Source organism: Miscanthus floridulus, chromosome 10 (assembly GCF_019320115.1).
Source record: "Miscanthus floridulus cultivar M001 chromosome 10, ASM1932011v1, whole genome shotgun sequence".
Lineage (NCBI taxonomy): Eukaryota > Viridiplantae > Streptophyta > Magnoliopsida > Poales > Poaceae > Miscanthus > Miscanthus floridulus.
Window position 1 is genome coordinate 69,493,304 of NC_089589.1, and position 14,025 is coordinate 69,507,328.

Below are 14,025 nucleotides of genomic sequence, written 5' to 3' on the forward strand. Positions count from 1 at the left end.
AGTTAAGTTGAAAAATATAATGTCTTTGCCTCTCAGAGGAGGACAGGTAGAACTCCCAGGTTCTCCCCGATCCACTAAAGGGCCAGTGGGTGTCAGATGAATTGAAGGCTTAATGACTACCTCGGCCCCAACAGGGTTAAGGGAGGGCCCGCTACCTGAAGCTACTGGAAAGCCAGAGGAGTGAACTAAAGAGCCTCGACCCACCATATTATAATTAAAAACATCACTCATGAAAGTAGGATTGGAAGCAACCCAATCCTCCGCATACCCGGTCAGCGAGTAACAAGAAGGTGGCACAATTGACGGTAGGGGGGCGGTCCACTCTTGTGGGGCTGGTGTTGGCATCCCCTAAACTACTTGAGCTGCCCCTCTTGTGGTTGTGGTACACTCTAGGCACCTTTGCTATAAATTTGCAAGTAGTTGGCCACTACAGGGAGAAGTTCTGATCCTAACTCTGTCCAAGAAGACACTTTTCTAGAGTGGATTATTATTCCAACGGGGGACTTCTCCATACAAAAAGAGAAATGGGAACGAGACTTCTTGTTGATTCTTTTCCGTTCAAGAATCACTATTTTCGTGATCGAATGACGAAATAGATATATGAACCGTATAGGATCATTCGTAGGGATGGGATAATTGATTCTTTTATAGTATTCGCATGGGATCGTAGAATCAACTAAGGATGCAATAGGTATTAGTGATCGATCAGCTTCTAGTATGACCAATGACTTTCTATCTGGATGAAGAATAACCACACAATCAGGTTGTTGGTTCAACCCAAAATTGATTTGATTCTTTCTTGAACAGAATTTCTTAGGATTAGCATAAGAATTGGTCAAAAAGCCCCGATCTTCTATTGAGAATCATTGATACAGCTCCACATTTTTTCCATTATCGAATATATAAAGAAATGATTAGTCTTTAAAAAGAAGGAATGACCTTTTTACGAATGAGGGATCCTATAAAATGAATAGCATTTCGTAAACAAATCAGTATCTTGTCTGAATCGAGAATAGCAATTCCATTTCTAAAACCATAGATATAGACTTTCAAATGGGTAGCTGCTACCCGATGGCCGAGATGTGCATTCGTACAAAGTAATTTAGTACAGGCAGTTGAAAGGATTGTCATTTCTGATTTTTGTTTCTGGAGATACAGGTGGTAAGTTAGAAATGAAAATTGGTTAGCAGCTGATCTTCTAACCACTCAGAGTAAGTGTCAACATCAAAGAAAGGTGATGACTTAACCAGTAGTTCAAAAGCACAAAAGTGGGAAGTTATTCCTTAGCCAAGCAAAAGTATACCTACACAACCAGATAATTGATATGCTTGTTTGTTACTTGACATTTGGAGCAGGAAGCGTGGGTTTCAGTAGTCAAGCTAGAGAAGGAATTATTACCCAAGAAAGATCTAGGCATCACTCCTATAAAGCAGATCTGGGAAATGTTGCATTTGGAATCGACCAGGGGATCACTCCTTTGACCAATGTCTTTCTCTAAATAGTAGTCATCTACCGTCCCTGTTCTAAAAATCAAATAACCCACATAAGCTGGATTGCCAGACCAGCCACGAAAGCCTATAAAGCATGCCATCACGTGAGATAAATATCCAAAGAAGCTCTAGGATACGAACAGATTTGATCCCCATTTACTGCTATAGCATGAACGGATAGGTCAGCTCCTATGTCCCGATCGATAATGTGTAGAGTGATCTAGGTTTTGAAAAGGGAACTTACTTCCATAGCTCAACCCACCCAACTTACTTTACATTCTTTTAGTGGCAATTCAATTTATATGTATACATCCAAGGGAAGAATCAACGGCTTTCTTCGCCCTCCTACATTCCATTGATACGGGATGTGATCTAGCTCTAGATAGAATTCTTGAAGTGCCATCAGTGAAGGCAAGGCCAATGAGACTACTATACGCATTTTCCGAGGAGCAACATGATACTTGACTTTCCATTGGTTTCCAACTCCCCTTCCCTTTCATTTAAGAAAGAGGTCTTCCTAGCTAACTTGAAACTAGATCTTCTTCCGAGTTTCATTCTCATAGATAGCGTAATCCTATTTCCAAGTCATAGTTCAATGTTGTGTTGCTAAATTGATCCCAAACAACCTCCTAATATTATCTTATCTGCATCTTCAGGAAAATGAATATCTCTAGAAAATAAAAGAATCTTTTTCTTAGGATTCAAGGAGCCAGAAAGTGAGTATAACGTAAGTGAAAGGAGCCAGAAAGCATCCCATTGATTCTTCAGAGGGAGATAAATACAAGATCACTGGCTGGCCCTTGTTTCAGCGGCATCAACATAGGAGGTTTTGTCTAGTACTGTTTGATTGAATTAAACACCTTTTGGTGAGCCTCTGTCCACACAAATTGCTCTTTCTCTTTGATTCTGAGCAATTGCCCCCTGCTCCTCAACCGGCCTGCTGTGTTGAAGATGAACCTTCTTAGGAATTCATTTTCCCAATCTGCCATTGCTATTCTTTTTTGTTTCTCGGGGGTGAAGCTTAGCACTTCCTCCTTCCCTGAAAGGTAGGCATGTGGACTAGAGCAGTTAGGTCAGCTCACAAGGCTCATAACCTATGAGTGTTGCCCCTTGTTAAGGGAAACTGACGAAATGCTTCGCACCTATCTTTCTTCATGGGAATGAACCATAGCACTATGAAATGAAATTGTTCTGTTAACGCTATGTCAGAGAAGTAGTGCATAGAGGAGGCTCTTTCCTTCTTTCTAGCCCTTCTCTCTTCTTTTAGGACGTTGAGTATAAGAAAAGCTCCTTTTCTCAAATAGTAGTTCCGAATCATTAATGTTACATTTCTAAATGAAACAATGCTCAACCTTTTCGATAAAGTACGCTATAAGGAATAACAAAAGATTGATGAATTCATTTCACATCTTTCCATTTCCACATTAGCACTATCGAAAGAAAGCTCCATGCTTTTCTAATCTCACTGTTAGTAGTGATCATCTAGACATGACATAATAAGTCTATCTAATAAATATTGGAATTGCAGGGGCAGACATCCAATGCATTTTGATCACATGAACACTACGAACCCAATGGATAGGGTCTACTCTAGTTGAGACTAATAACATGGATTCAAAACATTTCCCGAGTTGAACCAAGAAAGACAGATACATGAGAATTGATTCATTTCACCGATGGCAATGAGTCAAGTCCTTGTCTGTCCACCTCTTTGTTTTCAACAAACTTTGGAGCTTCTGGTACCACTAGTGTGATCTCATTCTTGAATGCTAACACCCTAGTGTCTCCTAACGCTACGCTTTCTAAGCAACCTGAGTGTTCTCTGAACTAGGTGAACAATCCAGGGCGATAGCGTGAAAGGGCCTCATCATTGCTCATCCAGTGAACTACATTAGCCTACTTGTGTGGAGCAGGATCTTGCATAACTCTTCAAATTAAAGGGTTAACTCTTCTGCTTTGTATTTCTCCCCCACCCCAGTCCTTGAAGGCCTAACAGTCTTCTATGGTATGGCCAAGTAGTCTAGATACGGAAAATAATTAGGGTTGTTAGAGTGCATTATATCGTCTAGTCTCTTACTATCCGAGCATTTCTTTCCATTTTTGAAAACATCTTGAAAAAAAATATGTTATGTCATTTTCTCTTTGAGGTTGACTTCTCCTTTCTTCTAGTGTGGGGTCCTATGATCTTGCTACCTTTCCAAAATTATGGCAAATGAGAAGCTTCCATGTGTCTTCTCCCAATTCTTTGCTTGCCCTGGGAAGGCTCAAGTAGCCCAACAATAGGCTTGTGTGGAGGACAACACGTAGAGGTCTTTTGGCAAAACTGGGGGCTCTTTGTCTAAATGAAGGGCAAAGTCAATAGGCCAATCCCAGTTTCATAATTGGAAGAAGTAGTAGGAAGTTCACCATCAGAAAGGCATGGGACAACAAACTCTCTTAAAGCTTTCTTCAAATAAGTCTTTCTTAACCAGCCTTTACTTAGTTATTATCCTCATAAGTGGTACTTGAGTGGGATTTAATACAATACAATAGCTAGGTGGTGAGTGACGTACTGACATTTATGTGCTGACTGCTAACTTTACTAGAGGATGGATTCTCCTATGAGAAAACACACACTCCTAGGATGACTTCTTTTCTTTCTTCTAAAGTCCGTGTGCTTCTTTACCAGGCATAACATGATAATTCCTCTATGGCGTGTGCTCCTTTCCTATGTAATGACTTTCCTCCCTTTTCATGCCTTGTGCGCATGCATAAGCTACGAGTTCCCTGACCCACCCTAGTTCATCGAATAGTGAGACTGTTCATTTTTTTAATGAGGAATTGACAACTCTTCTTTTTTTTACTTTATATAGAGAGAATTTTTTAGCATTTACAATTCATATTAAGCAATAAAATAAGAAGAGACAGTTACATGAGTAGGCGAGCATTCATTTGAGCTACCTTAGTTCTTCACAAGAAGCAAGCCCCTAAGATAAAAAGTTGTAGTGGGTGTCCTCTTTGCAGATGCGAAAGGCTTCTTTCTCTCTACTCTTTCTAGTGGAGATGCTAAAAACAAATGATTGAAACATGCTTGCCCTCTGAGGCTTCATCAAAGCTTTCTGGTTACATATGCAAGCAACTATACTGACCCTCAAAATGAACAATCAGTCTATGCCTATCCATTCTAGAAATTGAGAATACAAGTATATGACGCCAAACTTCTCATTACCTATCTGCGTGATTCATCAACTCTTTGAGACAGACGATAAGACTCTTTCCTTTCTTCAAGCTACTAACCTCCCTTCCACTCTCTCACTAATACATTCAAGCATGAACTCCAACTATTGGTAATGCTTGCATCGAGATATTCATAGAGACTAGCTATAGCCTTTGTGAGTCAGTGTCCTCATTAATTAGCAAATGAATTCACCATGAACCAGGATAGTAAGGAAGGATAGCTACATTTGTCATGGTTTCGTCATTACAAGGGACCTTCCAGTTCATTCAATAAATACAATAGAGTTTGTAAACTTTCTCACTATGGTTTGCTTGGTCATGACCTTGTAAAACCAAGTACTAGTAAAGGTACAAGGCCTTACTTAATCTTATTATGTGCAACAACCTTATTCAACCTGAAGCTCTCATCCAAATGTTCATGTGTTGCTATCGGATTGAAATAGAGGTCAGGGTTTGGGAAGAATGCTGCCCTTCGAGAAGTCTTTTTATGTTGGTTCAGTCTCCTTTGTCTATTCTGAAATCTGGTTATACAAAAACTATATATTTTAATGGTATAGGCAAAATCACTATAGTTGAATCAGTCAAATCATCTACAGTCGGTTAGACATTTTACTATGCTCTATGCGCGAGGCTATTTGCCTTACTTACCAAGCAGTGGATGAGCTATTCATGAGAGTTTGGAGAGTCTATGTATCCATTAGTTTAGCGTATGTTTAGTTACTCGAGTAGTAGTGGAATACTTATAGCCTTAACATTATGAATGTACTAGGATCAGCGGTGCCAATGAGATGGGTATCTCAATCAGTAGATAGAACCTTTATGTATTAGTCAATTCTTTCTATGTTTATTGGCCGGCTATACCATAAAGAGAAAAGTGGTAGAGAAAGCAGCCCTTAGACCAAAGCGCTCGAAGGTAGCAGATATGGAAAGAGTTAGTAATGCTTAATCTTGACATGTGACATATGCGCTTGAAATAATGAAAGTGTTTGCTTATATGGCACTCCTATTTTAGAACTTTCTAAGCTGTTGTTGGTATAGTGAGGATTCCTTTTGAGCAGGTAGGAGTACTATGGTGATGAATGATTCCTTTCTTGACTCTGTGGTAGCAACTATGAGAGTGGAGAAGATCAAAGTTATGGACTTTCTTAATATGTCTAGGTTTCACGGTATTCTTATGATGAAACATATTATTGCCAATAGGCATGAATGAGTACTGAAGCTATTAAAGAGAAAAGTTTACATTTATGAGTTTGAAGTTCTGATAGACTGCCCGGTCTTTCCTACTTTTTTGATCTGGTGTGATCGACTTGTGGAGGGAAGTACTTAATACGCGTTTCAAGAACAACCCAGGGAAAGAAGACTGGTGAGATATGGAATGGAAAAGGTTGGAAAAAGGGGTACTAATAAAAGTGAAAGGCCAGGCTCATAGCTAAGAAATTGACTTAATAACACGACCCCTTACTCAGTTTGCCTTACTCGAAAGAAGCACGAGCGTCACCCTAGCCAGCATTCTTTGGATTTAGTAGAATCCAAGCCATCTTACTCTTAGTAGAGGTCAATTCAATGCTCTAATAAGCTTGCGAGAAAGCCTAAGTGAAGTTCAGTCTCTTTTTTAGTCTGTCTCTTTTTAGTTTTTAAGCAAGTGACCATAGGGCAATGGAAAGATTTGATATGGCATTATAGGCCTTGTAGGTTGCAACTCCTTCTAAGATAATAAAACATAACCACGAGGGAGATTACGAATATTCCAAGCATATACATCTTAGGCCAGTAAGCTAAGGATAGATGAAATCCAGTAAGATAGCCAAAAGCAAATGAGTTCTCAAGTGGCGAGATAAAGCTTTGTATAGCTGCTGTCTTTTTCATATATACATATGTAGAAAGGGGTATAGCTAAGGAGTTTTGAATTCGAAGAGCAGGCATATTGAGAATAAGTGAGTAGTTTGATTTCTTACCTCACTACTGTTTCAAGTGCTTTTGCCTTCTAGCGAGTGTGAGTTCCCCCTAGGTAGGGCTATAGACTAAAAGATATCTGTCAATGATAGAGCAGTAGATTTCTTTCTTTTAAGAGTTCTCTTGCTTGTACTATAAGTTAACATCTTCATTACTCGATGGATTCTCCCACTCCAGTGCGTGCTACTTCTCTCCTTAAGCTGCTCTCTCCTTTTATCAACTTATGGAGCCTTTTGATCTTCCATCGCTCGCTATGGATGGTTGCAGTTGCCAAAAGGCTACCTTTTCGCACAACACTTAAATGAGTCACTAACTGGTTTTTACGTACGTAATACTTAACCTTACAATTGGCATTGCCCTTCTTGCAACAGAGGATTCGTTCTCTAAGCCGAAAGGACTAAGAGCTCTTATTCCGCAGCCTTTAGCACATAATGGAATTCCTCCTTCTATGCCTCCTCATCTGTCTCGCCTGCAAATCCTACTAACAGCCTAGTCTATTAGGAAACAGTTGATTCAATTGCTAAACTGCTATTCAAGAAGGGACTAATGGCACTGATTTCTAGTGCTATAACAGAAACATCCCTTAACGTGCAAATAAAAGCCCTGACAACACTCTTTACCTGCAACTGCTCCCACTTATGGTAGTAGATAAATAGGTGGTGGACATGTATCTACAGCCTCTACTACTGGTAGATTGACTGTTTTATATGGACTGAGGCTGCAACTGAGGGTAGTGCCTGAGAATGCTACTCTATTCATGGAATTAGGCAAAACAACCCGGTGGGGTAAAGTCATCAAGTGGACTATGGTTCACAATAATAGTGACTGACACGAGATGTGATGCCAAGTTAGAAGGTCAAAAGTAAGAATGTTGGAGGGGTGATGCAATGATCCTAGGTGTAGATTGGCTTATCTGCCTGGGGCCACTAAAGGTAGACTGGGGAAAGGGATCTTTAATGAAGGGGTACTTACATCATTAAAAACATACTCCATACCTAGTTTACATATTATTGCCTAGTGGGAATGATGGAATTCCCAGAAAGTGAACCCTTGTTAAGTAAAGCCGAGTCCTTTGCTACCGGGCATTCACTGCTGGTCACTCCTAAATCTACCTAGTATGGACTGCTAAATCGATTCCTCTTGGCTTTACTATGATATCACCATATTATCAAGAAAAGCTTTCCTCCACAATAAAGCCAAAGAAAGCACTTTTCCTAAGCTAAGAATGTGGTGCCTAAGAAGAAAATAGCCTTTATTCCTATCTATGACCAAGACTATTAAGAGTCAAAAGATTCGGATAAGCAGACATAATAAATAGAGTACCAGATATGTTAGATTTGGATCTGTCTATAGTGTGATGTGGTGCTCTTCTCCAATCGAGTACCTCAGTAAGGTAGGCAAAGTCCTTTTCCCCACCGTCTTGTCTTGAAGTAGCTTTTACCTCCTTCTCTGTGAATGGCGCACACTGGAAGGTTTTCATGCTGTCAGTGACCTTTGACGGGACGTGATCTAGCACCGCTGACATATTAGTAGTGCCCTCCGACGTATACAAGTTTTGAAAGAAATCCCGTGTCATAGCTTGCATCTTCTCACAATCCTCACTGATAGACCTGTCCCCCTAGGGGGCTATAAAAAGGGCTATAGGTCCACTAATACAAAAGCGAACAACATGCACGTTAGAGAACTTATTATTTATTTTCTAAAGGAATGGCTCGTTTCATCAATTCGCTCGAGCTAGGTGCCACTTCAGATTTGTTCTTTGATTCTAGAGCTTCTACCCATGTTACGACTGACATCAATAACCTTTGAACTCCCTCTGTCTACACTGGAACGGAGAAAATCCATATGGGAAATAACATAGGTTTTGAAATTCTCCACTCTGGTTCATCTCTTATTCAGACACCGGTTCAAACTCTCTCTTACCAACATTCTCCATGTATGTGCCCGGTATTACCAATAACTTGTTGAGCGTTGTTCAATTGGTCAAGGATAATGCAATGCTAAAACAGTGGAATTCACCTCTTCTTGTTGTTTGGTTAAAGATCGAGTGAAACAGGAGGTGCTTCTGTGTGGCACTCTTTTTAATGGCCTTTACCGTCTTTATTTACCTTCAGAACACACTGCTTTGCTTGGTGAAAAAACTACTTCCTATATTTGGGTAGATCTTGTAGAGAAAAGGGCGAAGCCTTGTGCCATTGTCATTGCCATTTTCTATATAATAATAGGGCATACTAGGTTGTTACCAGAACTATGCTATGCCCAAGTCGATACGACAAGGATGACGCACAATCGGACAAAGGGAGTCCTTTTCTAGAATTCTGAGACTGGTATTCACAGACCCAAGCATTGTTCTTCATATAAAGTAGTAGAAGCACGATGTGTACCTTTGGTGGTGCTCAGAACCACCGTGATGAGGACATGGCACCTTCGGATACGAAAAATGATTATAAGGTGCGCTCCTTCCTACATTTGCATAGTGGCTTTGGTTATAATTCACTTGGTTCCACATGTACATGTCACTATTTGATTGTAGGTTCAAATGTGTTTCATAATGGAAGTTCATCAAAGTTGAACTTTCGGTTCGTCGTAGCCCGATAGTGCCTCATTGGGAAGGCCATAACTCATCCATCCGGAGTGTGATCGAGGTCAATGAGCACTTGATGGAAAGCTTGTTTGATAAGCTTTCAAATAGATCTAGTTCCATCTCAATATCACATCGGCAAGGCCTCCAAATCACCAATATATTCTGTCGTTATTTCTGGCGGGAGCTACACTATCGTCATGGGCTTGTTAGACATCCTTGGGACCCAGGCCCAAGTTGGAGCATGCCCCAAGAAGATGGAGAACGCCTAAGAGATGGCCTTGGACGTCCTCCTCCTTGGCCACCACCTTAGGAGGCCAGCAAGGACGTCCAAGCCAAGCCAGAGGCCTAGTCCAATCCGAGTTCGAGTCTGCCTCGGCCGTCAGGACCAGTCTGCAATAAAACGGACGCCCAGGACGCATCCGAACTCCGTTTTTGATGATCCACATATGGATGGAAAGATAATTTCATAAGGAAACCAATGGACATGGTCCCACATCAATATTCCATCAGAATCAAAGGGAATCGTCGAAACAAGTTGATGTCCAGAATCTGTCACGACGTTGTGTCGTCGTCTTTTGGGCCGTTGGGCCTTGTAACGTGTTGGGACACCTTTAGGACATGAAGAGGGATCCTTGGACATCCCTTAGGCTATATAATCAGTAGCCACCACCTACATTAGGTTTTGGGTTTTGCTTAGATTAATCTGTCAAGAATAGTTTCGCCGTTCATCGGTTTATGAGACCCCAACTCGTGAGATTAATCATTCATCTGCAATTTGGTTGCTTTCTTTCTTGTTCTTGCTTGTGTTCTTCGTTGCGCAGGCAGGGATTAACCTTCTTGGCGTGGTCAACCAGGTCCGTGACTTGGTTCATAACCAGAGGAGTTGTGGTGCTAAGATTGCAGGGTTCGATCTTTCGATCTGAAGCCGGATCGGTGTGTCATTCTCCGCCACAACGATAGTTTCCATCACCTGACGGAAGATCGGGATCCCCGTCTCCATTAAGTGGTAATCAGAGCTTCAGGTATACCGTCAAGTTCGCATCTTACCCTTAGTTCGAGTGTTTTTGCTTTTATCCCATAGTCCAATGCCATATTTGTTTCCTATCCTATAACCATCCGCGCCATAGCCTTTGCATGATTCAGTTTTAGAGTCCGCTTTGTTGAGTTTGTGTCCTAGGTCAAAGTCTTATTGCTGGTTTAGATTGTGTTCTTTTCTAGTTTGTGTTGATACCTCCACCCACCGCTATTCCGTATCACCATCGGTTTGCATCTTGTGTCCACTAAATCCCTGATTCGAGCAGCTTCCTTAAAACAGTCATAACTTTTGCATCCGAACTCGAAACGGGAAAAATTTTATATCTACGGAGAACGCCAGAAAATTTTAGATCTATTTCATCCTAGCGTTGCTGGGTTCGCAAAAATTAGATTTGCGAAATTCGATTAGGAAAATTGAGTTTCTAGGCCCACAAGTTTTGGTATGCTTTTTAGAGCACAGTCCTAATTTTCTATAGGCCACATCTTTTATTCAATTGAGCTTAAATTTTTTTGTGGTTTATTCTTGTGTGCTCCTTGCTGAGAAAAAAAATATCAAAAGAGCAAAAGCAAGAAAAAAAAGATTGGACAAAAAAAATAAAAGAAAAAAATAGTAAAAGAGAATAGAAGATATCGAAAAGGAGCACATAAGGAACACTCAATAGCTCTATTGTTTGTGGTATCTTTTGCCTTGTTCATATCCGTTGCTACCTTTAATACTTGTTTCCTTTCATCCTTGTTTCCTCTCTTGTTTATCACAACTAGTGATAGAAACACATATAGGCCAGCAACTAGGACAAGTGCTCTAGACATTTATTCAATATTGCTGTCTATCACTGACTTGTGTGCCACATATATATATTTGTTCTTTTTTGTGCCTCCCAAGCTCCACATATACTTCAGATCGGTACAAAAAAAGACCTTTGCAATCTTGGTGTCACACCCTCACAGGTATCACAAACTAGCCACCGGTTGTACCGTCCACTGCTTTGCGTTGGTAAGAACCTTGTAAGAACTTGGTAAGACGTGTGAGAGTGTGATTCCACTGACCAATAAATAGCTGATAGGGCATTTATTTTGATTGCTAACAATGCCAAACAACGAGTTTCTTTTTAAGTGTGAAATGCAGGACATCATGGACCAACTGACTACAAGGATGGATGAAATAATTACAAAAGCGGTCACTAGAGCGTGCACACAACCTTCCTCCTCCGCTGCTACAACAACGTCATCACCATCACCTCCCGCATGTACTACAGAGTTTGCACAGCGCGTGCTCAGTTTTCAAATGGAGAAGGCAGAGCAAAACCAGTTCAACAACTTGTTCCAAACATACTTTGTTGTGAAGGAACGACGTTGTCGTGTTATGATTGATGGTGAGACTTGCAACAACCTTGCAAGCTTAGAGATGGTTGAGAAGCTTGGTCTGACCACACAGCCACATCCACATCCATATTACATGCAATGGGTAAATTCTTGGGATAAGATAAAGGTAACTAAAATTGCTCGTATTGAGTTTTCAATTGGTCTTTATAAGGACAGTGCAGAATTTGACATAGTACCTATGCAAGCATGTCAATTATTGCTAGGCAAGCCATGGATATCTGAAAATAATGTTTTGCACAACACAACTACTAATAAATATTTGCTCAGATATAATGGTAGAAAATTTACTTTTATACCTATGACTGCTACTAAAATTTTAAGAGAAGATCTCATGAGAGCAAAGAGAAGAAAAAATGAGTCTTTTAGAAAAGAATGGGCTATTTCAGATGTTACAATACCGTCATCTAAATCTGAATTTTTACAAAATGGAGATAGTGCTTTGCCTCTTGTTGGAACTAATATTTTGCAGCATGTATCCCAAAAAGAGGACAAGGTGACTGAGAAAGAATAGGTAAATGTATCAGGTAAGAGCTCTCTTGATGTGCTGATTTTTTCCACCAATGATGCTAATAATTCTATACTAAAATCTTCTATTGATTTACCTTTGACACATGGCGAATGTTCTACTGATCTTTGTGATAGAGAAGAGTTGTGTGATAGTGATATGATTATTAATGTGCCGCAACTAGTGAATGAGAATGATTCTTTTGTTTTGGAACCAAATTCTTGTGCTAAAAATAAACAATTGCTTCTAATTGCCACTGAACAAGATGAACTAAAATTGTTGTCTTCTCTAAATACTTTGGGGTATATTGAGTTTGAGACACTATGTGCTCTAAGTAGTTTGGAGGAGAAATTTAATTGTGCAGGATTGCCATGGTTATCTAGATGTACATGTCACTTTATTGGCAAATATAATTGTAAAGGAGAGTATATGGTGCATCATGTCTATATTTGTTCAACTCTGAAATCTCCTTTCATTGTGCAAAAATATGATCAACTAGAGGGCACCAATAGCGATAATGTTGTCATGTCGAAATCCCCAAGTTTTGTAATGAGGCAACAGGTTAAATTTCAAGAAGGGGAGCAATGTTGGCTACTACCGACAACTTGTCCACCAGCTAAGCTTCACCAGCTAAGCTCAAACCGAGGACGGTTTGTTGTCAAGAAGGGGAGGATGATGAGGACATGGCACCTTTGGATACGAACAATGATTATAAGGTGCGCTCGTTCCTACATTTGCATAGTGGCTTTGGTTATAATTCACTTGGTTCCACATGTATATGTCACTATTTGATTGTAGGTTCAAATGTGTTTCATAATGTAAGTTCATCAAAGTTGAACTTTCGGTTCGTCGGTAGCCCGACAGTGCCTCATTGGGAAGGCCATAACTCATCCATCCGGAGTGTGATCGAGGTCAATGAGCACTTGATGGAAAGCTTGTTTGATAAGATTTCAAATAGATCTGGTTCCATCTCAATATCACATCGGCAAGGCCTCCAAATCACCAATATATTCTGTCGCTATTTCTGGCAGGAGCTACACTGTCGTCATGGGCTTGTTAGACATCCTTAGGACCCAGGCCCAAGTTGGAGCACGCCCCAAGAAGATGGAGAACGCCTAAGAGATGGCCTTGGACGTCCTCCTCCTTGGCCACCACCTTAGGAGGCCAGCAAGGACGTCCAAGCCAAGCCAGAGGCCTAGTCCAATCCGAGTTCGAGTCTGCCTCGGCCGTCAGGACCAGTCTGCAATAAAACGGACGCCCAGGACGTATCCGAACTCCATTTTTGATGATCCACATATGGATGGAAAGATAATTTCATAAGGAAACCAATGGAAGTGGTCGCACATCAAAATTCCATAAGAATCAATGGGAATCATCGAAACAAGTTGACATCCAGAATCTATCACGGCGCTGCGTTGTCGTCTTTTGGGCCGTTGGGCCTTGTAACGTGTTGGGACACCTTTAGGACGTGAAGAGGGATCCTTGGACGTCCCTTAGGCTATATAATCAGTTGCCACCACCTACATTAGGTTTTGGGTTTTGCTTAGATTAATCTGTCAAGAACAGTTTCGCCGTTCATCGGTTTGTGATACCCCAACTCGTGAGATTAATCATTCATCTGCAATTTGGTTGCTTTCTTTCTTGTTCTTGCTTGTGTTCTTCGTTGTGCAGGCAGGGATTAGCCTTCTTGGTGAGGTCAACCTGGTCCGTGACTTGGTTGATAACCAGAGGAGCTGTGGTGCTAAGATTGCAGGGTTCGATCTGAAGCCGGATCGGTGTGTCATTCTCCGCCACAACAATAGTTACCATCACCTGACAGAAGATCGGAATCCCTATATCCATTAAGAAAAAGGTATCAG

At 40.8% G+C, this 14,025-nt stretch overlaps 1 pseudogene; it reads right to left on the reverse strand.

Annotated features, from left to right (window-relative positions):
* Nucleotides 1-389: 389 nt before the first annotated feature.
* On the reverse strand, nt 390-1,131 carry LOC136488818 (small ribosomal subunit protein uS2m-like; annotated as a pseudogene).
* Nucleotides 1,132-14,025: the final 12,894 nt, after the last annotated feature.